This window comes from Cervus elaphus, chromosome 2 (assembly GCF_910594005.1).
Source record: "Cervus elaphus chromosome 2, mCerEla1.1, whole genome shotgun sequence".
Lineage (NCBI taxonomy): Eukaryota > Metazoa > Chordata > Mammalia > Artiodactyla > Cervidae > Cervus > Cervus elaphus.
Genome location: NC_057816.1, coordinates 36346550 through 36368615, shown reverse-complemented (window position 1 = coordinate 36368615; position 22066 = coordinate 36346550). Strand labels below are relative to the sequence as shown.

Below are 22066 nucleotides of genomic sequence, written 5' to 3'. Positions count from 1 at the left end.
AGCACAATAAAGTAGGGAGGGGCAGCCTTAGGATAGTATCTTGAACCTAGAAAGCATTCCATAAATGTTGGCAATGGCTAGTCTTGTAAGGTTTTTATTGTCCTTTAGAAACATAGATTCAAGGATATAATTATTTCAGCCTGAGCTTTCTTATTAACTATGCAACACTGAGCATGTTGGTTAAATTCTTTGGTCTCAGCTTTCTCTTCTCTAGGCTAGATAGAGGAATGATAAACTGTAAGGCCTGCTCTTTCTACAATATCCTCATGTGGACCACACTTAGTTAAAACCATATCCATTAGTTCTTTTTTAATGAAAATTTTTGGATTGTCCTGAGTTATCAAGCTGGCCATTTTATATGGACAGATTCAGAAGTTTACTTAACCTCATTGCTCTTACTACTCAATAGATGGTCAATAAAAGTATATTGGAAGACCAAATGAGTTGATGATTGGGGAAGACCACTGTTGCCTGGAGCAGCTCTTGCCAATCTGTCTGAGATAACTTGGGTTGAAACCAGATAGTTACACTACCCTAGCACTTGATACTTAGAAGTGAATTTTGGCAGTATCTAGTCCAGTAGTCATGTATGGGTGTGAGAGTTGGACCATAAAGAAAGCTGAGTGCTGAAGAATTGATGCTTTCAAACTGTGGTCCTGGAGAAGACTCCTGAGAGTCCCTTGGACTGCAAGGAGATCAAACCAGTCAATCCTAAAGGAAATCAACCCTGAATATTCATTGGAAGGACTGATGCTAAAGCTCCAATACTTTGGCCACCTGACTCAAAGAACTGACTCCTTGGAAAAGGCCCTGATGCTGAGAAAGACAGAAGGCAGGAGGAGAAGGGGATGACAGAGGGTGAGACGGTTGGATGGCATCACCGACTTGATGGACAGGAGTTTGAGCAGGCTCCAGAAGTTGATGGTGGACAGGGAAGCCTGGTGTGCTGCAGTCCATGAGGTTGCAAAGAGTCAGACATGACTGAGCGACTGAACTGACTGACTGACTGAGTCCACATGGAGATTTTAATTCTCTAAGAACGTTTGATCTGCTGATGGGCTTCATATTTCTTTTATGTCTTGGATTGAGAAAGTGGCCAGAAAAATGGTTTTTGATTTTTTTACACAAAAATCCAATGTAGAAAGTGGACTATAATGTGGAGATGATGTCAATACACCCGAGACCTGGGAAAGGGGACCCTCAGACCCTTGTTGAGTGACTGGCTATCTTTGACCTCAGGATAGGAGTGACTTTCCTGAACTTGGCTCAATCTTTACCTTTCTCTAAGGCTCTAATTTTCTGTCTTGGGTGGACAGTCCTTATATACCAGTACACAGCTGCAGATAATCTTCTGTTTAAACGGCAACTTTCATTACAATTGCCCACTTACTAATTTAAGACCCATAATGGCAGCGACCATATATCTCTGATTTCTTGCTTTATTCTAGGCACCTTCCATAGTGGTAGAGTTGCTCAGTAAGCAGCTGGTGGGTAAATGTAAAATAAGATTATTTAATAACCCTACTCAGGGGTCAGAGAGATTTCAGCATTGAAGAGAGCCTTTACTTATTTACGGGCTGGAAAATGGAGGCTTAGAGTGGTGATAGTACTTCCTGAAACAGAGAGGACTCTCTCTATCTCTGTTGGCAAAGTGGAGAATATATTTCTTTACAAATACCCAGAGCATACAAAATTGGATTACTGGATTTGAATTCCATGTTTTTATGATTTTATAAAATGAAAACTAACCAGATACAGGGCTGAACCAGCAAAATATCAGATGATTTAGAATAGTGGTTGAGAAAAATGTATGAGGGACATTACAGAAGAAGGAAGGCAACTGGCACTGGGTGAGGATTTCCTAAGGCAGCCAAGGGCATGATTTTGGCTGACTCAGCAGACACAGCCTGAACCAAAGTCAAGGACAGGAAGAGAGGCAGGGGCTTAGAGGTATTCTGTATGACTCTCTAGGCAGCCAGTGACAAGATCAAGACATGTTTTTACTGATAAGCAGGGCCAATGTGAAGGTCAGAACTTTGATCATGAGAAATTTTAATTACTCAGATATTGATCAAAACACCTGGAAATCAACTACAGAAGGCAGAGTTTGAGAAGAGGGCTGGATTCTTCGATGCATGCTGGGAGAACTGACTGCTTTTCCTAGGCTGTGGGCAGTTGCTATTCTAAGTGCATCCTAGGGAAAAAGCCAGCTATTATAATGGGTTAGACTTTGGGGAATGGCAGTGACCGCAGAATTATTAGACTTTAAATGCTAAGAGGAAGAAACATTAAAGGAAGTTGATTTTGTAGGAACGTGTGGAAAGCCCTAAGGATCTTTGATGGAAATTTTATAATGTAAAGGGGAAGAGAGGAAGAATATTTAAAGGTGAATTGAAGTGCTTCTTTAAAATCAATAAAGAAAATTAAACCTCTTTAATGATCTTAGACCAGTAATACAGTCTCAGAACCAGAGGCTGCCTAAATACATCAGATGGCTCTCTGGCTTTTGAAAAATCACTTTTTTAAAAGTATTTTTTTTCAATTTTTATCAGGGTATAGTTGACTTACAATGTTGTGTTAGTTTCTGCTCTACAGCAAAATGACTCAATTGTACATAATCAACTCTTTTTTTTCCAGATTCTTTCCTGTATTTTTTCCAGATTCTTTTCCCGTACAGGTCATTTGCATACTACTATATGCAAATATAGTAGTTATCTATTATCTATATAGTTATCTATTTTAGATAACTAATAAGGATCTACTGTATAGCACTGGGAACTCTGCTCAGTACTCTGAAAAATTGCTTTTTGTGACTTTGTGTGCCGAGTTGAGTGAATGGACTTTTATCTGAGACTTGGTTTCAATCAGTAGTACCATATCAACAAAGATATCTTAATTTAGGCCCTTGAAATTTTTGCCTGGACTTTGTAATGGCTCTGCAACTATACTTCCTTCTCCAAGCCTTGCCTCCTTAGAAACATAGCTTCTGCAAAGATGCCAGAATACTGTTTCTAAAACAGGTTTGATGGTTCCACTCCTTTGTGGAGCTTTCATTATCTTCTATAGGAAAACAATGCTTTACAGTTTGGTCTTCATTCACTTCTTTGATCTCAATGTCTGTTGCCATACCCTTACATGAATCCTGCACTGTAGCCATACATAAATTGTTTTGCTTTGGAATAATATTTTTGTCTTTACTTTTTAGATTTACAGAAACTTTGCAAACACAGAATAGAGTCTACATATACCCCTACTTAACATGTTACACTACCATGGTATATCCGTCAAAATCAAAAAACAAATGTTAGTAAGTTACGGATAAACTCTGTGCTTCACGTAGAGAGTTGCAGCCATTTCTCTACTAACGTCCTTTTTCTCTTCTAGGATCCTATTGAAGATACCACATTGCATTTAATCATGACATCTGCTTAGTCTCCTCTGGTAAGTAACTATTTCTCAGATTTCTTTCTTGTGTTTTATGATCTTGAGAATTTTGCGGAATGCTGGTGTTTTTTAGAATGTCTGTCAGATTGGGTTTATTTGATGTTTTTCTTCTTGGTTAGACTTGAGTCACAGGTTTTTGTGAAGCATACCACAGAGGTGACATGCCCTGCTCATCACATTATATCAAGGGGAACATGCTATTAACATGACTTATCACTGTGCTGTTAACCTTGGCCTCTTGGTTAAGATATGGTTTGCCAGGATTCTCCACTGTTGCATTACTAATTTCCTCTTTTTATACAGGATTCTTTATAAGTCACTAAGTCAGCCCACACTCCAGGGAACAGTATAACATATTTTATTTGAAATTCCTCTGTAAATGCAATTTATTTCCTTTATTCATTTATTTAAGCAATCTTGTATTTATATCAGCATGAGCTTCTGTATATTCATTTTCTACTTTGGATTATAATCCAGTACTGTATTATTTATTTTGTTGCTCAATGTGTTCCAGCTTTGGCCACTGGGAGCTTGAAATGGTTGGCTCAGACTTTTGAGTACCTAGATTGTAAAGACTGATTTTCTATCAGTAATGAAACCGACTTGGGTCTGCCTAAACCAGAAGGAAGAAATTTATTATAGGAGCATCTCCTAGAATCTTTGAGCTAGAATATATCTCTGTCCCCAAAGGACTGGAATTAATATTTAGAATGCAGTAAGGGTCCCTCATCTCTATTCTGCTTTATTCTCCATGTCTAATTCATTTTTTTTTCTCCCATTGTGACCTCAGATCACATGGAGGGACAGAGTTTCTATTTCAGAACTGCTGACTTCATGTGCTAATGTTCCAGTTATATAAAAAGAGTGATAGGCCTTTTCTAAGGTCCTGTATCAAAATTATTTGGAAAAGAACAAATTTTAAAGAAATTAAATCAATCTAAGTTTGTCTTAATTACAATTTGTTTTCATAAGGCCCAACTGACAGGTGATCCTTGCTTGAATTACATCCATGGGTAATAATATTTTAATGTTTGTTAGTTGCATAAATTATTTTAGCTTAATGGTAGTATTCAGGCATAAAACAAACATGTAAATATTTTTAAAAAATATGTGGAAAAGAAATTGTGTAACTTAAATGTGAATTTCTGGCCCAAGAAGCTGTGGCCAGAAGTGTGGTGTGGATCATGAAGTCTAAACTTGGCTCCAGGGGTCCAACCATATCTGTGTAAATATTCCAGATCAAGGAGAGATATTTCCTAGACAAGAGTGGATTGTTGTGAGCTTTCCAGGCACCTGAAGAGAGTCCACTGTCAACATGTATGACCTTAGAATGCTGCTTCCACTATCTTGAATGCAGTTTTACGTTTGATCTTCACAGAAGACGCCACATCAAACTTTACTTCTAAGCTATCATCTCTGTCCAACTGTTTCTCATAGTTATACTCTCAAGTGATCACCTACAAAATTTTTTTATTAAGTATGTTTATTATACAGTATCTCTATGCATATTTTTTCTCAAGATCCTAGGTCTCTTGAGGAAGTTTTCCTGTGTAGTTCATCTTAACCTCTCTAAGATCTAATTCAGTTTCTAGCACATTATAGGTTAAATGAATGGTTTTTGAGTGAATAAATGAACAAATATGAGTAGGATATTTATTAAACTATGGTAAGGCTGAAGGCACTGAAATGAAAGTTCAAAGTTTATGAACTTTAGTTAAAAGCATATTAATATTTGCTGATAAAACAGTTTAAGAGACCACTTTCTCTCTGATACTCCCCACAAAGAAGCCTTAGAAAATAGGATGCCTTAAAAGAAAACCACAGCTCTTCAGTCATGGGAAGAATTGGGAAGATTCAAAGGCAAGTAAGCTGAACAAATTTTCAAGAGATAAGTGGAAGTGAAAGAAAGTAGAACATAGAGTATTAATTTGCAGGGCCTAATTCAATCAGCAAGAAAAGATTCCTCAAATGTATTTGTAGGAGACAGACGGTAAAAAGAAAATTGGTTTGCTGAAAAATGAGAATGGGGAATTAGAGACATAGGCTAAGCGAAGGGAAATTTGCTCGACAGCTGCATTTTGCTTTGATTTTCACAGATCTAAGGGGAGATAAGGGATCACTTAGAAACCATTGCTCATGCTTTAAAATAGACAAGCCCCAGCTAAAGACGGGTAAATGACTAAGAAGTGGGCAGTTGAAAGAAACACATTCAAACTCTTCCATATCTGTCTAGACTCACTGAATTAACAATGGCGGCCCTCACCTCCAGCACTCATACTTGATCTATCTGGTTTCTTGGCTTTGCCGTCACCTATCAATAATCCAGTGTGGTCTTAGGATTCCCAGTTGGAATTCTCAACCTGCTGTGTTTTACCTAAGAACATAATGTTGCACTGAGAAAAGGACAATAGGTGAGTTAGAGGAACTGAAAGTCTAGCACTAAGGTGGAGATAGGAATTTGGATTACAATAGCGTGTCATTTAATGTTAAAACATTGATGGTAGAGGTTAGCTAACAAAATCTTACTTGGTAAAATGAGCAATAGGTCAAAGGAAAATTAAGGGGAGTACTTGCACTTTAGGATCAGGAAGAGGCAGAGGGGATCAAAGTAAGGAGATTAGGGCAGAATGGACCAGGACTGAAGAGGACTGGCTAGGGACCAGTCTCAATTTAAATCTCTTTTTTTGTCATTTCACATTTGCATGTTCTTTTACAAGTCATTTAATCTATCAGAGGCTTATTCTTCTTATTTACATAATATCTATGTCATAGAATGGTTTTGAAGATATATGTGAACATAAGTGTACAACTGAAAATTTTGGTTTCTTGTTATGTAAGTTTGTATTTAATTATGTTCAGTTTAAATGAGATATTGTTTGAAAAGATCAATTTTCTCTATGTTAAAAGGTTAAGTTCAGCCTGTGGTTCAACAGAAAGTCAAAGTCTTGCCATATTCTTACATTAGCACAGAGCAGTCCTGTAGTGAAACATTTATGTTGAGTAAATACCAATTTGCAGTCATTTCATTTTGTGCTTGGTCTCTAGCACAGAATTAGGGGGGATACCACAGATAAAATTTCATATTTCCAATTACACTTACATGAATACCTTAGACACCTCCAATTAAGCAGTCTCTTCTTCCATAGTTTGCCTACTGAAAACGTTGAACACCAGAAATTAAAACGTCTTTAGTTGTCATTTCTCTAAGATTCTCTAGAGACAGTACATGGAGGGGCTTTTTCCGCCACATAAATATGATTTGAATTCCTTTGCTAAGGTTGGCTTTCACTGCCTGTCACTGACTATCAGAATAAACTTCTACATCATTTTCTTCAAGAGAAGGAACGTCAAAAGACACCGGCTTCAGGCAGAACCTTACCTATATTAACACATACTTGGGTCTTAATCACTGACTTCCTGACTTCATATTAACACCATATAGGAATGTTAACTGTATTAAGGGATGAATTTATTTGATAGCTTCAATTTTGGTCAACTGCTATCGCAGAACCCCAAGTTCCTTTATAGTATTATCTCCTGCAGAAAACCTTCTCTGACCTAATTGCCCAACTCCTCCACTCTCCCCCCAGGAAGCTTAATTGCCTCTAAGTCTCCTGTGTATATCTTATCATGGCACTTACTCATCACATTGTATTTTATGTGTTTCCATGACTCCCTCTACTAGCTATGTCTGCCTGGAGAGAAGGTGCTGTCTTTCTAATCTATATGTCTGTATCCCTTTGTCCAAAATTCCTATGATGGAGTAGGCATGCATGAAATATAAGTTGATGACTCAACAAATGGATTGAGTTCTTATTTGACTTCTGATCCGATGGCATTTGATATTTATATGTTTCCACAAACTCTCATCTTTGACCCAGACATCAACAGAAATGCTTCCTTCTCACTCTGTTGGTTCAACAGTGACCTCTTCTTTATTCCCGTTTTCAGCATACTCTAGAAAGTGCCCATGCTCATGCTCATTTTTATATTACTCTGAAGCTATTTTAGGATACTTTTGCTAGAAACATTAAGGTCTTGCCTAGCTTCTAAAATAACCCACTTGGGAACAGGACATCTGAAGTTTGAAGATCAAGGTCAAACATTATTGTCTTCTTTTATAAAACTTTTCTTGACTTGCCAAGGAGTGTTCAGCAGTTCAGTTCAGTCACTCAGTCGTGTCCGACTCTTTGCAACCCCATGGACTGCAGCACGCCAGGCCTCCCTGTCCACCACCAACTCCCAGAGCTTGCTCAAACTCATGTCCATCAAGTCGGTGATGCCATTCAACCATCTCATCCTCTGTCATCCCCTTTTCCTCCTGCCTTCAATCTTTCCCAGCATCAGGGTCTTCTCTAATGAATCAGCTCTTTGCATCAGGTGGCCAAAGTATTGGAGCTTCAGCTTCATCATAAGTTTTTCCAATGAATATTCAGGGGTGATTTCCTTTAGGATTGACTGGCTTGATCTCCTTGCAGTCCAAGGAGTGTAAGACCTCTTGAATTTTATTCACCTTTTCTTATAGAAATTAACTCAACATGGTTTAGTTCATCCATTTATAGAGAGGACAGTGACTAGGAGTTCCCTAAGAACAGTATCTTTTTCTCTTACTCATGTTGAGTATTACTTTCTAAAACTTTGCACATATTTTCCCCTCTGAATAGAACACTCTATTCAAAACCCTCTACCATTACCACTTCCTACCCTATTTCAGGTAATACCTCACACTACATGGGTATATTTATTATAGTGCATTTAAATGGTATATTTTATTTCCATACTAACCTGTGAAGTCTTTAAGGTTAAGAATCGGGTCTTGTTCTCCTTTTTGTGCCCCATGTTTAGTCTAAGCCTGAACATAGTAGATAACGGATACAAATATTTAATATATAAATGTCCCACTCTGCCATTCTTTAGGGCAAGTATCTAATCAATTATTGACCAAGCAGTAAATCCTTCCAGCCAGTTTTGCATATCGGTAACTCTTCTTGGCATATTGGTATTAGGTATATACCTATACCTAAACTTCATTAAGTGCGCTCATTGCTATGGAGATTTCTGGAAAAGCTTTATAGCTATTGCTTGGGGTTAGGGTTCAGTGAGAACCCTAACAATGAGAACATAGAAGTTACATGTTATAAGACAACTATTGATTGGATTGCAAGAGAAAGTCCGTTAACCCTAGCATTTCCTTTGGTGGGAGAACTGCTTTGTAGATTGGTATAATTCAATGGTGGAATGAGTTGGCTCATAATTCCATAGAGTACAAGTAAAAAAGGTGCAATTGTAAAGGGTCTTGCAGGCTGTGTCTCCTGTGTCAGTGATCCTCTGGTGACAGCCAGAGGTGACTAAGGGCCTCCTGAGATTTATCAGATGTTATCTGTGATACGAGCAGAAGCTTTTAAAGATCACTGATAAGTGTTTATTTCCTTTTGGTCACTTGTTTCCTTACAGTCAAGCTCTCTCTCAAACCAAGGGTTTGAGTTGTTTGGTGGAGAACTTGACTGTATTATTATTTAGATGAAACCTTCAGAGAACAAAGGACCCTGATGCTGGGAAAGACTGAAGGCAGGAGGAGAAGGGGATGGCAGAGGATGAGATGGTTGGATGGCATCATCGACTCTATGGACATGAGTTTGAGTCAACTCTGGGAGTTGGTGATGGACAGGGAAGTCTGGCAACTGCAGTCCATGGGGTTGCAAAGAGTTGGATACGACTTAGCAGCTGAACTGAGCTGAACTGAGAGTTCAGTTGGTAAAGAATTCGCCTGCAATGCTGGAGACCCCAGTTTGATTCCTGGGTTGGGAAGATCCCCTGGAGAAGGGAAAGGCTACCCACTCCAGTATTCTGGCCTGGCGAATTCCTTGGACTATACAGTCCATGGGGTCACAAAGAGTTGGACATGACTGAGCAGCTTTCAGGGAACATATTGTGATTGTTCAAAATTGGGACCCAAGTAGCATTATTGATTCAGTGTAGTTGTAAGGGCACCTTCCATGATACATTTCCTATGTCTGCCTACCTTAAACTCCCTTTTACTTCCTTCCTCCCTCCTACATGTTAAAATCTTCCTTTTCACCTATCTTTGTTGGGTTTCTATTATATGTAGGCCTTTTTTTTTTTTTTAACACTAGAAATAGAAAAAAATAAAAAACCTTATCTGCAAAAATTTCAATGAGAATTCATGTAAGTAAATAATTTAACACAGTTCAAAAGACAGAGATATCTACAAAATATCTGAGCGTGAGAAAATAATTCAATGCATTGGAGAAGAAGAGAGATGGACAATGTCACACACAGACACACACAAACACATACATACAAACAAACAAAATTAAGGCTTTTTTGTGGAAGTGATCAACTAGTACACTAGGGTTAAGGAAATAGGACATCTCAAGAAGGAATCACATTTCTTGAGAGGGAATCACATAGAATTTCAAGGAAAATATAGATTTGTGCTATCGAATGTGGTGGCCAATGACCACGTGTGTTTATTTAAATTGAAATGCATTGACATTAAATAAAATTAAAAACTCACTTTCTCAGTAACACAAGTTACATTCTCAATACTCCATAGCTATATGGCTATCATACTGAACAATGTATGATATGATACGTATGTATAGATAGAGCATTTCTAACATCACAGAAAATATGGTCAGATGACATGAACTTTTAATAATTGTGCTAGTGGCAGAGGATACATTTTGGAGGAATGGCTCATAATTCAGTTATCTTTATGAGAAGAAAAATGAGATAAATTATAATAAATTAATAGCTTCTTATTGTTTTGTTTCTAAGTTGTGTCTAACTCTCTTATAACTCCATGGACTATCACCTTCCAGGCTCCTCTGTCCATGGGATTTCCCTGGCAAGAATGCTAGAGTGGGTTGCCATTCCTTCTCTGGGGGGATTTTCCCGACCCAGGGATCAAACCTGCATCTGCTGTATTGGCAGGTGGATTCTTTACCACTGAGCCATCTGGAAAACAAATTAATAGCTATCGTTGATTAACTACCTACTGTGTTTCATATTGCTTATATTCATAGATATACTCTTTCTATTTATAAAAGTGGAGACTGAAGTTTGGAGAAGTAGCATTTTCAAGGTCACTTAGCTAGTGAATAGCTTATAGTAGAAGACTGAGCCAAGAGACAATGGATATTTAAGAAGTTTGGATTGTGTGTATCAGTTCAGTTCAGTTGCTCAGTCGTGTCCGACTCTTTGTGACCCCATGAATCACAGCACGCCAGGCCTCCCTGTTGTGTGTATCAGAGGGGCACAAAATGAATGTCCTAAGCAAGAAAGTGATATGATGGGAGCTGCCCTTGAGGAAAAGTGTTCATGACTGATGGATGATATGTCTTTAGTCAGTAGAATAATTTTCATAAGATGTCTGAGATTAGCCCTCAGAGTATGTTAGAGTTCAATGAATTTTCTGTAATATCCAGCCTTGGAGTATCTTCCTTTGTCTAGGTTTCATCCAAAAAAAAAAAAGCCAGAAGGTGGGCATAGCAGGAAAACATTGTAGATTATCACATAGACAGAAGTGTTTATAAAGGTGTAAATAATTCATGCCTCAGAAAATGTAGTCATCTAAGATATTGATGGCTTATAAAATTATTCTTGTAAAATGTTTTCCAGACATACTTCATTTTATTGTGCTTTTTTTCTTGCACTTCACAGATAGAGTGTTTTTTACAAATTGCAAGTTTGTGGCAGTCCTGAGTCAACAAGCTTTTTGGCACCATTTTCCCAAAAGCATTGGCTTGCTCTGTGTCTCTCTACCACATTTTGTTAATTCTCACAGTATTCCTAACTTTTTCACTATTATTGTTTGTTATGATGATCTTTGATCAGTGATATTTGATGCTGCTATTGAAAAATATTACAATTTACTGAAGGCTCAGAAGCAGGTTAGCATTTTTTAGCAATTCTTATTTTTTAATGAAGGTATAGATGGTTTTTTAGACATGATGCAATTGCACACTTAATAGACTTCAGTATAGTGTAAATGTAACTGTTATATGTGCTGGGAAACCAAAAAAATTCATGTGATTCTCCTTACTACAATATGCACTTTATTGCAGTGATCTGGAACCGAACACCCAATATCTCTCAGATATGCCTATATATTAATAATCATCATATCCATAACCACACACTCATACCCACACATACCCACCCACCTTCATTTATACACACACACACACATATATATATATATATATATTCTCATAATGGGCACTAATGTTGAAAAGCAGAGGTTTTTTTTTTATCATGTAAATTCAGTAAAGCTTTATTGTTGTTAGTTTTATCTTTCCATTAATTCATTCAACAAATGTTAATGAAGGCCTACTGTGGTAGGTACTGGGTGATGAAATGACAATTTAGTTTATGATCCAGTAGAAGATACAAAAAAGAAATAATCTAATTACAGTGCTTGATGAGTGCTCCCGTAACAGTTTGTTCCCTTGCTGAAGCACAAACCCGAACACTGAGCTGTGAGTTACTCAGGCAGTGAATGATGTTATTCTATCACATCCCACTGCTGCTGGGTTGTTCTCTCCTTCTCCTTACATACTTATAAATTCTCCTAAGTTTGTAAACATATTTTGTTTAATGAAATATTGCTGAAAAGGGAGAGATAAAACTTTAGTAAATGTTGAGATCTGTGGTTAAAATTTGAAGCTGTGCTAGGGAACTCATTACTCTCAACAGAAATGTAATCTGAGGTAAAGGAGAAAACCTGAAAATACTCCACTTATAAATTTAGGAGTTCACGAAGGTTCCAGAGTATAAGTATGATGACTCTCAAGATAGCATCCAGGGTCTACTGTAAGAAAGGCAAATTAACAGACACTCATTTTTTGTCTACTCAAAACAAGTTGCCCATGAGATCACAGTAGAAAAAGCTTAACAATAATGATGGCACTTGAGTGTCCAGGCACTATTGGCCTAAAATATACTATAGTACCTGACAATTTCTTCTCTGGGTTTTGCCAGATATTTGGATATTTAGCCAAAGAAGTGGATATAGGTCTCTTCTGATGGTAGCCATTGAGCTTTTGAGGATTTTGTTACAAAGCAATAATAACTTGAAATATATTTTAAGAACAAATAATAACTCTAGCTCTGATCCTGCTGTTCACATATTATGCACAATTCTGGTAAAGCCAGTACATTTGTACCCTTCTACAAATGACTACTATTAACTCTGAAAAAAAATTAAAACAAGACAAAAAAAAAGATACAAAGGAACTTGAGACCAACCAAAAGCAGACATATACCAGAACACTGTCCTCAGCAGCTGAATAAATATACAGAATAGCCAGTAGTCCATACACCAAAATGGACCTTATGATAGGCCATAAAAAGTCTCAATACATCTAAAAATATTGAAAATATAAATACTATAAAATAAATTGCATCAAAGCAAATAGATATTCTGAAAATTCCCAAGTATTCACATATTAACCAATGTTGTTTTAAATAATTCATGGACTAAAGAAATCAGAAGGGAAACGAGAAAAAAGTTTAAACTGTATGGTAGTAAAGACACAGTATACCAAGTTCTGTGGTTTGTAACCAATCAGACTTTAGAGAGAATTTTAAATGTTTATGTTAGCAATTTGGAGAGAAATTTATAATTTTAAATGCTTATGTATTCCAAGAAAGTTATACAATAAAAGATCTAAAGTTCTACCTTCAGCTAGGAAAAAAAAGGGCAAAGTAAACTCCAAATAGGTAAGGAGAAGGAAGTAATAAATGTAAGAGCAGAAATCAATGAAATGTAAAACACAAAATGTTTATGTATAACTGAAGCACTCTGCTGTATCCCTGAAACTAACACAACAGTGTAAATCAACTATAGTTCAATATAAAATAAAAAGTTAAAAAGTTGAGATTAAAAAAATAAAACCCACAGTAGATAAACAAAGTTAAACCTTCTGCATGGCTAGAATTTAATCATGCAATCAATGCTGGCAGTAGAATCTGGGAAGAAAACTTTTCCAGGTTTCCATCTGCGGCCAGTAAGAGTTTAGAAGTGTAGAGATGATGCCAAGGACAGATATATGTGTCTGGAGAAGAGCTATTTCAGTGACATACTCTAGGCTGGTACCAACTCAAGCAGCACTGGGGATTTCTTTTGAACTTTATAATTTCTTCAGCTTTTAATTCTTTGTTGTGTGAAAGTGTTAGTCGCTCAGTCGTGTCTGACTCTTTGTGACCCCATGGACTGTAGCCCGCCAGGTTCTACTGTCCACCGAATTTCCCAGGCAAGAATACTGGGGTGGGTTGCCATTCCCTTCTCCAGGGCTGACCCAGGAATCACATTGCAGCCAGATTCTTTACCATCTGAGACACCAGAGAAACCTGTAGTGCTTAGTTAGGCACATAGAAATCAGTGATTACTTAATTAATGAATGGCTAGATGTTAATAATAAGGAGGGTTGTTTCCATAAAATTCTATTGATATGTCTTTCTTGGTTAAAGAAGTAAGATAAAAGCCATGGGCCTGGGAAACTGTGTGTGTGACTGTAACTGATTATGGATTTGAAATTTTGGTCTTCTGTTCTCTCCTAATGTTCTTGCCTAACATTGGTTGATATATTTAACAGAAAATGTGACATTTCTATTATTACCAAGAAATGTTAAGTGGAAAGATATTCTGGGAAATAGACTCTCCATAGGTAATCAAAATTACATGAAGCCAAGATGTCCCAGTCGCTCATTATATAATTATTAGGAAATATAATTTGATTCAAATATATTACTTTGTAATTGGAAAATACAGTCTTATTAAGTTTCAGGCAGTAAAATCTTACTTTTAAGATGATATATCCATGGAAGAGTCATTCATAACAATTCTCATTATGACTTTTTCATTTATAAAGCCTCTCACCACAAAATAGTAGGTTTTCAGTTTCATTAAAGAAAATATTTCCTCTAATAGAATATGTGTTATGTTGTATAAGTTGGAGACATTGAGAGAAAGCAAAGTGACATGTGATTTCAGTTGTAAAAAATTATTGGTAAGAACCCTTATCATGAAATCTATCACCTTAACAAATCTTTAAGTGTATAATACAATATTGTGAATTCTAGGTACAATGTATTATTGATAGTATAGCAGGTTTCTAGAACTTACTCATCTTGCAAAATTGAGACATCATGCTCATTTCTCCCCTCTCCCCATGACACTTGCCTTAGCAGTTATTTCATCTGATATAACACCAAAAGCAAAGGCAGCAGAATCCAAAATATACAAATGGGACTCTCCCACAATGGCTAAACTGTTTCACGTTCTCATCAGCATGTCTCAGTAATCCAGTCTCTCTGCAATGCCTACCAGTGTTTGCTATTGTCACTGTTTTCTGTTCTAGCTCTCCTGATATTTACATAGTGCCATTTCATTCTGGTTTTAATTTGCACTTCTCTAATGTTGAACATCATTCATATGCTTTTTTGCCACCTGTATGTTCACTTTGTTGAAATATCTGTACATGTCATTTTGCCTATTTCCTTATCTAACTTTTTTTTTAAAATACTGTTGAGTTTTGAGTGGTCTCTATATATCTAGGTTCTATCCTCTGGAGGGGGGCATGGCAACCCACTCCAGTCTTCTTACCTGGAGAATCCCATGGACAGAAGAGCCTGGTGGGCTACAGTCTATGGGGTCGCAAAGAGTCGGACACTACTGAGTGACTAAACAGAGAGATCCTTTTAAAATATGTGGCTTGCAAATATTTTCTCCCAGTCAGTAACTTTTATTTTAAGCCTCTTAATAAAATTTTTCACAAGAGATTTTCATTTTGATGATGTCTAGTTATTTATTTCCTGTTATAGACTGTGCTTTTGATAGAAAGTGCAAGAATTCTTTGCCTAGAACTTCATATCTTGCTCTCAGTTTTGAAGATTTTATTTTTTCTTTAAGTTTGGTTTTTATGCCTTCCATTTATGGTTAATGCTGCATTTTGATTTGATTTTTAGATAAGGCTTGAGATTATACAAAGGCTTGAAATAACACAAATACCTATTTCATCTTCCCACAAGTGGAATTTCACTTTCAGGCTTCAAAAGACATGTAAGAAGATGGAAGAAAGATGAAAGTGTTTATCTTGGGAACACAACATAGTGCAGAAAACAGAGGCTTTGGATTTTGATTACACAACTTAAGGTGCTGTGGTTGAAGTAAAATTCATTAAAAAAATTCTTGCTTTTCAGGCTTTTTTGAGGATGTAGTAGTAGTATTGATGAAAGAGATTTGTCAGTTGCACGGTCAGGATAGATTTAAGTCATCTTCATGATTGGGTGCAACAGATCACAAAAAGGAAAGCTGGGGTGGGGTGAAGAATACAGGCTGTATAGATGTTACAGTTTATTTTACACTTTTACCTATCTATTTATATTGCCAAAATCTGCTTTTCTCATCCATCTAGAATCTAACTCTATCTGAAAACAAGATAATAGACTTTTATTTTTAGAAAATTTTTCCTGCTTCATCTGGCAGTTTCCTAGATAATCTTATTAAGCACCATCAGAGGAAAGCAGATCAATAGCTAAATGTTGCTTACATTTTCCAACAACTGAAAAGATGGGTCAACGTGTAATTCCTATTCTTTGAGTACTTGGGAGGCAAAACAATAATGCCCTTCCCCTAAAGATAGCTATATCCTGTTCCTTGAAACCTAGGATTTTTATAAATTATATTCCATTTTGATTCAAAATTTTCATAAATTATATTCCATTTAAAGTTATAAAATATTGACTATATCCCCTATGTGTACAGTGTAACCTTGTAGCTTATTTATTTTATGCATATTAGTTGGTATCTCTTAATCCCCTACCCCATTCATCATGCCCCTTCCCACTTCCATTTCCCCTCTGGTGACCACACATTTGTTCACTGTATCTGTGAGTCTGTTTCTGTTTGGTTTTATTTTTTATATTCCACATACAAGTGATCACAGATAGTACTCGTCTTTTTCTGACTTATTTCACTGAGCATAATACCCTCCAGGTCCATCCATTATTGTTGCAAGTGATGAAACTTTATTCTTTTTTTATGGCTAATATTCCATTATGTATGGGTGTGTGTGTGCGTGTGTGTGTGTGTGTGTGTGTGTGTACCACATCTTCTTTATCTGTTTGTCTGGTGATAGACACTTAGGGTGCTTCTATATTTCGGCAGTTATAAATGATGCTGCTATGAATATTGGGGTGCATGTGTGTTTTTTAATTAGTATTTTTGTATTTTTTGGTTATATACCTAGTAATGGAAGTCCTGCCTCATATGATAGTTTTTTTTTTAATATATGTTTTATTTATTTCTTTATTTATTTTTGACTGTGCTGGGTCTTCGTTGCTGTGTGGGCTTTTCTCTAGTTGTGGCGAGCGAGTGCAGAGGGGGGACTCTTCTCTAGTTGCGCTGCGTGGGCTTCTCACCGAGGCGGCTTCTCTTGTTGCAGAGCATGAGTTCTAGGGCAGGCAGGCTTCAGCGACTGCGGGACACCGGCTCAGTAGCTGGGGCTCCTGGACTCTAAAGCACAGGCTCAATAGTTGTGGTGCATGGGTTTAGCTGGTCCGAAATCTTCTCGGATCAGGGTTTGAACCCATGTCTCCTGCACTGGGAAGCTGATTCTTTACCACTGAGCCACCAGGGAAGCCCCAAATGGTAGTTCTAGCTTCAGTTTTTTGAGAAAACTACATAATATTTTCCACAGTGACTGTACCAGTTTACATCCCCACCAACAGTGTAGGAAGGTTCCCTTTTCTCCACACTCTCACTGTAATTTTTATTTATGTTCTTTTTGATGATAGTCAGGCTGGCAGGGGTGAGGTGATATCTCACTGTGATCTTGATTTGCATTTCCCTGATGATAGTAACGTTGAGCATGTTTTCCTGCTGGCCATCTGCATGTCCTCTTTGGAAAAATGTCTATTTAATCCTTTCCATTTTTTAATTGGGTTGTTTTATTTTTCTTTTGGTGATGCATTGTATGAGCTGCTTAAATATGCTGGATATTAACCCCTTTTTGATCATATCATTTGAAAATATTTTTTCCTATTCAGTAGATTTTCTTTTCATTTTGTCAATGATTTCCTTTGCTTTGCAAAAGCTTTCAGGTTTAATTAGGTCCCATTTGTTTATTTTTGCTTTGGTTTCACTTGTCTCAGGAGACAGATCCAGAAAAAATTATTGGTGTGTCTTGTGTCAAAAAGTATTCTGCCTATGTTTTCTTTTAGGTGTTTTATAGTTTCCAGTCTTAAATTTAGTCGTTAATCCATCTTGAGCTTTTTTTTTGTATGTAGTTTGAAAAATATGCATTGGGTAAATAGAATAAGTGGTATTTTTTTCTGTCCAGAAGACGAGTTGTGCAAAGCTTCTGAGTAGAAGTGGCATAGGAGATGGATTCTGAAGGATAATTATGTGGCTTCCATGCAGTGTCGGCAGCTTCCAGGAAGAAGGAATAGCGTTTGCAAAGGCAGAAATATATGAAACTATAAGGTGTTTTTATGAAAGGGCTGGTTGTTTCAGTATGAAAGTGTGGGTATATGTGTGAGGGGAAAAGACGCTAGGAAAGAGGTTTGTGAATGAACTTGAATTCTGTATAATTTAGATTTTATTCTGAAAGCAGTAGAAAGGGAATAATTGCAACATGAAACCTGATGTAGCCGGATTATTATTTTATGAATGTAACACGGACCACCATGTGAAGGATGCATTGGACGGAGGTCAAAAGGTGGTTACAAGACTCTCACCATAATCAGGACTCCAGGTAATGACGGCTTAACAGAGCAGTCACAAGACTCAGGTAGTTTTGCAAGTCTCTTTAGCAATAAGTGTGACAGTTATTAATAAATTGATGGCTGATTGGTTTAGGTGGAAGATTGTAAGGGAAACGGAAATATCAAATATGTCCTGAGTTGGAGTGACTGGGCAGATATTTGTCTTGTGATTTGTGGTACACCCAGGAGAAAGATTAGTTTGAAGGATCAATGAAACTTAATGTCAGAGATGCTAAGTTTGACAAGATATGCTGGTAAAACTTGGAGAAAGTAGCTGGATTTTGTTGTTGTTTTAGTCCCTAGGTCGTGTCCAACTTTTAGTGATCCCATAGATTGTAGCCCACCAGGCTCCTCCACCAGGCTCCTTGTCTGGAATTCTCCAGGCAAGAATACTGGAGTGGATTGCCATTTCCTTCTCTAGGGGATCTTGCAGACCCAGTGATTGAACCTGCGTCTCCTACAATGGCAGGCAGATTCTTTACTGCTGAGCCACCAGGAAAGCCCAGCTGTATTTTAGGAATGATATTAAATCTAGGAACAAGGATATGAAAATGTCATTTACTATTATTATCATCTGATTCCTTAGTAATATGTGAAAAGTGAGAAACCTTTGTGATTAGATATACTTGATCTTAGAACCCAGACCCAACTGGGATGAACATAGGCAAGTTACATTCACTTTGTCTGTTAATTGCGTTTCTCAAATTAAAAATTTGCACATTTTTAGTGCTAGCTTTGAGCTGAAGTTCTAGGTAATGCCAAAGTTCATATTCTTTTTACCATGACTAACTAGCTAATGCTTTTCAAATAAGGTCCATTCTCAAAATTCAAAGGAACCATCTGCTTATACACATATAGTACTGTGGAAACTTCTTAAAGGACAGTTGATTTTTGGCAAAAATCTGGCCAAGTACAGTCCAAGGCAGCAAATAGCAAGGAGTGCTACCTGTGAGCAGTGCTGCTATAGTTCAAAGAGGAAGGGAAGGGTTTCAGCAACGGTAGGTCTCTACCTGGGCTTTGGAGAAGAACAGGATTTGGATATATGAAAAGCGGAGGCTCAGCCCTCTAGACTGAAGTCTCAGCAAATAGGAGGTGGATTTCACATTACTTTACGTATTTTTACATTATTGAGGTTCCAGATACGGACAATGATGCTTTGCGCCTAGTCTTGACTTACGCAAATTGTGGGTGGAAAAGTCATTGCTTTTCAGTGTCTTCCTCAGATATATGAAATATGTTGTATGCTTAAATGTACATTGTACCCTTTACCTAGTTCTCAGAAGAAGTTTTCAGATGGTAATATTAAATATCACAAGTAGAGGAAGCATTCTAAGTACAAATAACATTTCATGCAATATCCAAAAGAATGAGGAAATACAAAGATTTGCACTGATGTTTTTTTTTAAAAAATATATATATATTTACTAAAAGGGCAAAATTAAATTTTTAACAGAAAAATTGACCAAAAAAAAAAAAAAAAAGAGAAAGTGCTCAAAGCAAATTGAGGATAATACAACCAAGGTTGCTTCCTGTAGTTGTTAGAGGTGTGTATAGAGAAAAGACTATTTCACAGAGATAAGGAAATGGCATTAGTGTTTTCTGATAGAGTCATCCAAATCTATTTAGTTTTTATGGCCAGATAAAGTTTCTGACCTTACAGGAGACTTCAAAGACAGATAAATGGGTAGATAAAACACCACAATGGAATTTAATTAAAACTCTAATGAACATTGGTTTTGTATTATCTAGATGAATTTTCAGTCTCTTGAAATTTGTATAACATTGGAATATTTTACTATAGTCAGCTTCATACATTTGGCTGTGAGATGCTTGCTGGCAGTATGTTCAAGGAACAAAGGAAACATTTCAGTCCATTTATAAGGGAAGGCCTTTATGTTCTTTGAGACCATAGTGGTGAAAAATGAACCAGAGACAACGTTTATAGAGTTTAAAGGCAAAAAATCGTAAGATGGTACTAATTTTTATAATAGCTTTATATTATTGAATATTTATTCTGTGCCAGGAGTATCCTTCATAATGACCCTATAGGGTGAATAGAGACTGTTGTTAATGCTATTTTTAAATGGAGAAACTGAAGTCTGTTAGTAGTGATGAGCTTATCTAAGTTCACACAACTGATAAATGGCAGAGCTGAGGCTCTAATTCCAGCTTGGATGACTTATTACAAGGTCTTAACTACTTTATTGTACTAGCTTGGGTGACTTATTACAAACTCTTAACTACTCTATTGTACTGGCCTGAAATTCTGTGCTAGATATTATCTAGTTCCATTTGATGGGCAGCAGTGGAGTAAAGTATGAAGTGCTGGATTTAGAGTCATGAGACCTGTATTCATATTCTAATTTTGCTACTTCACAGTGTATAACCATCAGCTGCATTGGACTGGAATTCCACAGTGGCTCAAACCCTTGTCTGGTGTTTGAGGCTGACTTTAGCTGGGAGCTCAAGTAGGGCTTATGCATATGCCTTTGACTTCCAAGATGGTAATTTGTTCCTGAAATGTAAATTCCCCCCATTCTGCTTGTCAAACTTCTATTTATTCCTGAAAACCTATGTCCTAGGCCTTCATTCCAGAACCATCAGCTTGACTTGATCTCACCACTCGTGTGCTCCTTGAGTAAGCTCTCCATCTCTTCGGTAGATGTCTCATTTTCTGCTATTGTAGGTATTGAATTAAAAGTCAGTCTACCCCAGTGGACTGTATTCTCAAGGATTAAACCCAAAACTTCCTGTATTTTTTCTTCAGAGTCTAGCTGTTGTCTCCATAGTAGGTATCCAATAAATGCTGATGTATGAACACTATTAGGACAGCCTTTTACTATAGTATTTTAAATCGTCAAGAGCTGATTTGTATAGCAGTTACTCTATCCAAGTAAAATTGCATGGTCAGAGAGCGAGTGAAAACATCACAAAATTACCTCATTGAAGGAGAACAGAAATTTATAAGACTCTATATTTCACTTTTTCCATTAAGGGACATACTGAGAATAATATCATTTATTTGCTTGCATAAAACTATGAAAGCTTACAAATTATCCCAAATACACATTATTTTCTTCATCAGTAAGATACAGCTTTATGACTAAGATTAAGGCAGCTCAGTAGAATTTGCTGTAAAGTTATTTTTAAGAATTATTATAGTCAACTAAATATTTTAGCGGCAATAGTGGTTTTCTTTAGCGCCCAAAGTTTGCTTACGTATACACCTAATGACTGATTTACCATTCATTCATTACAAAAACATTTATTGGATGCCTGTTTATGTACTAAGTCCTGAGGATAGAGATTAAAATTGGAGAACCAATTATTTTCAAAAACACAGTGTGATAATGATTTGTAAATGAATGTGGAAAGAAACAGTGGAGAAGTAGGAGACAGAAGAAACAACAGAGATAGCTAGTATAAATGAAATAAATGACACAAACAGGACATGGTTCTTCTTGAATGTTTAGGGGGATGCTTCAGAGATGAGGAAATAATTGAGCTGTGTTGAAAAATGAGTAGCAACTACTAGAAAGAATGAAGTTGTAGAGGGAAGGTAAGATTCAAGAGTGGACAGCAAGGAGAGACATAGAATCTCAGACAGTCTGCTCATGGCATTGTATCTTTAATTTGGGAAGCCATAGGAAGCTTGGGGGAAGGAGCCGGCTGTGATCAGAAGGTCATTTCCAGGGGAAGATACAGATATATTAGGGAAAAACTGTCACAGGATATGCCAGAGGAAAAACTGTCACAGGATATCTTAGGAGTTTATTAAGATATTTTAGGCCAGTGGGTATAGAAGATATGTACCCAGACAGGATCTGTG

The 22066-nt window shown here is 36.9% G+C and overlaps 1 long non-coding RNA gene across 1 annotated transcript in view; it reads left to right on the top strand.

Annotated features, from left to right (window-relative positions):
- The first annotated feature begins 3382 nt into the window (after nucleotides 1-3382).
- Nucleotides 3383-22066, top strand: part of LOC122676486 — a 233972-nt gene continuing 215288 nt past the window's right edge. Inside the window, exon 1 of the long non-coding RNA XR_006335595.1 lies at nucleotides 3383-3441. This is a non-coding gene — a long non-coding RNA (uncharacterized LOC122676486). The remainder of the gene's footprint in view (nucleotides 3442-22066) is intronic.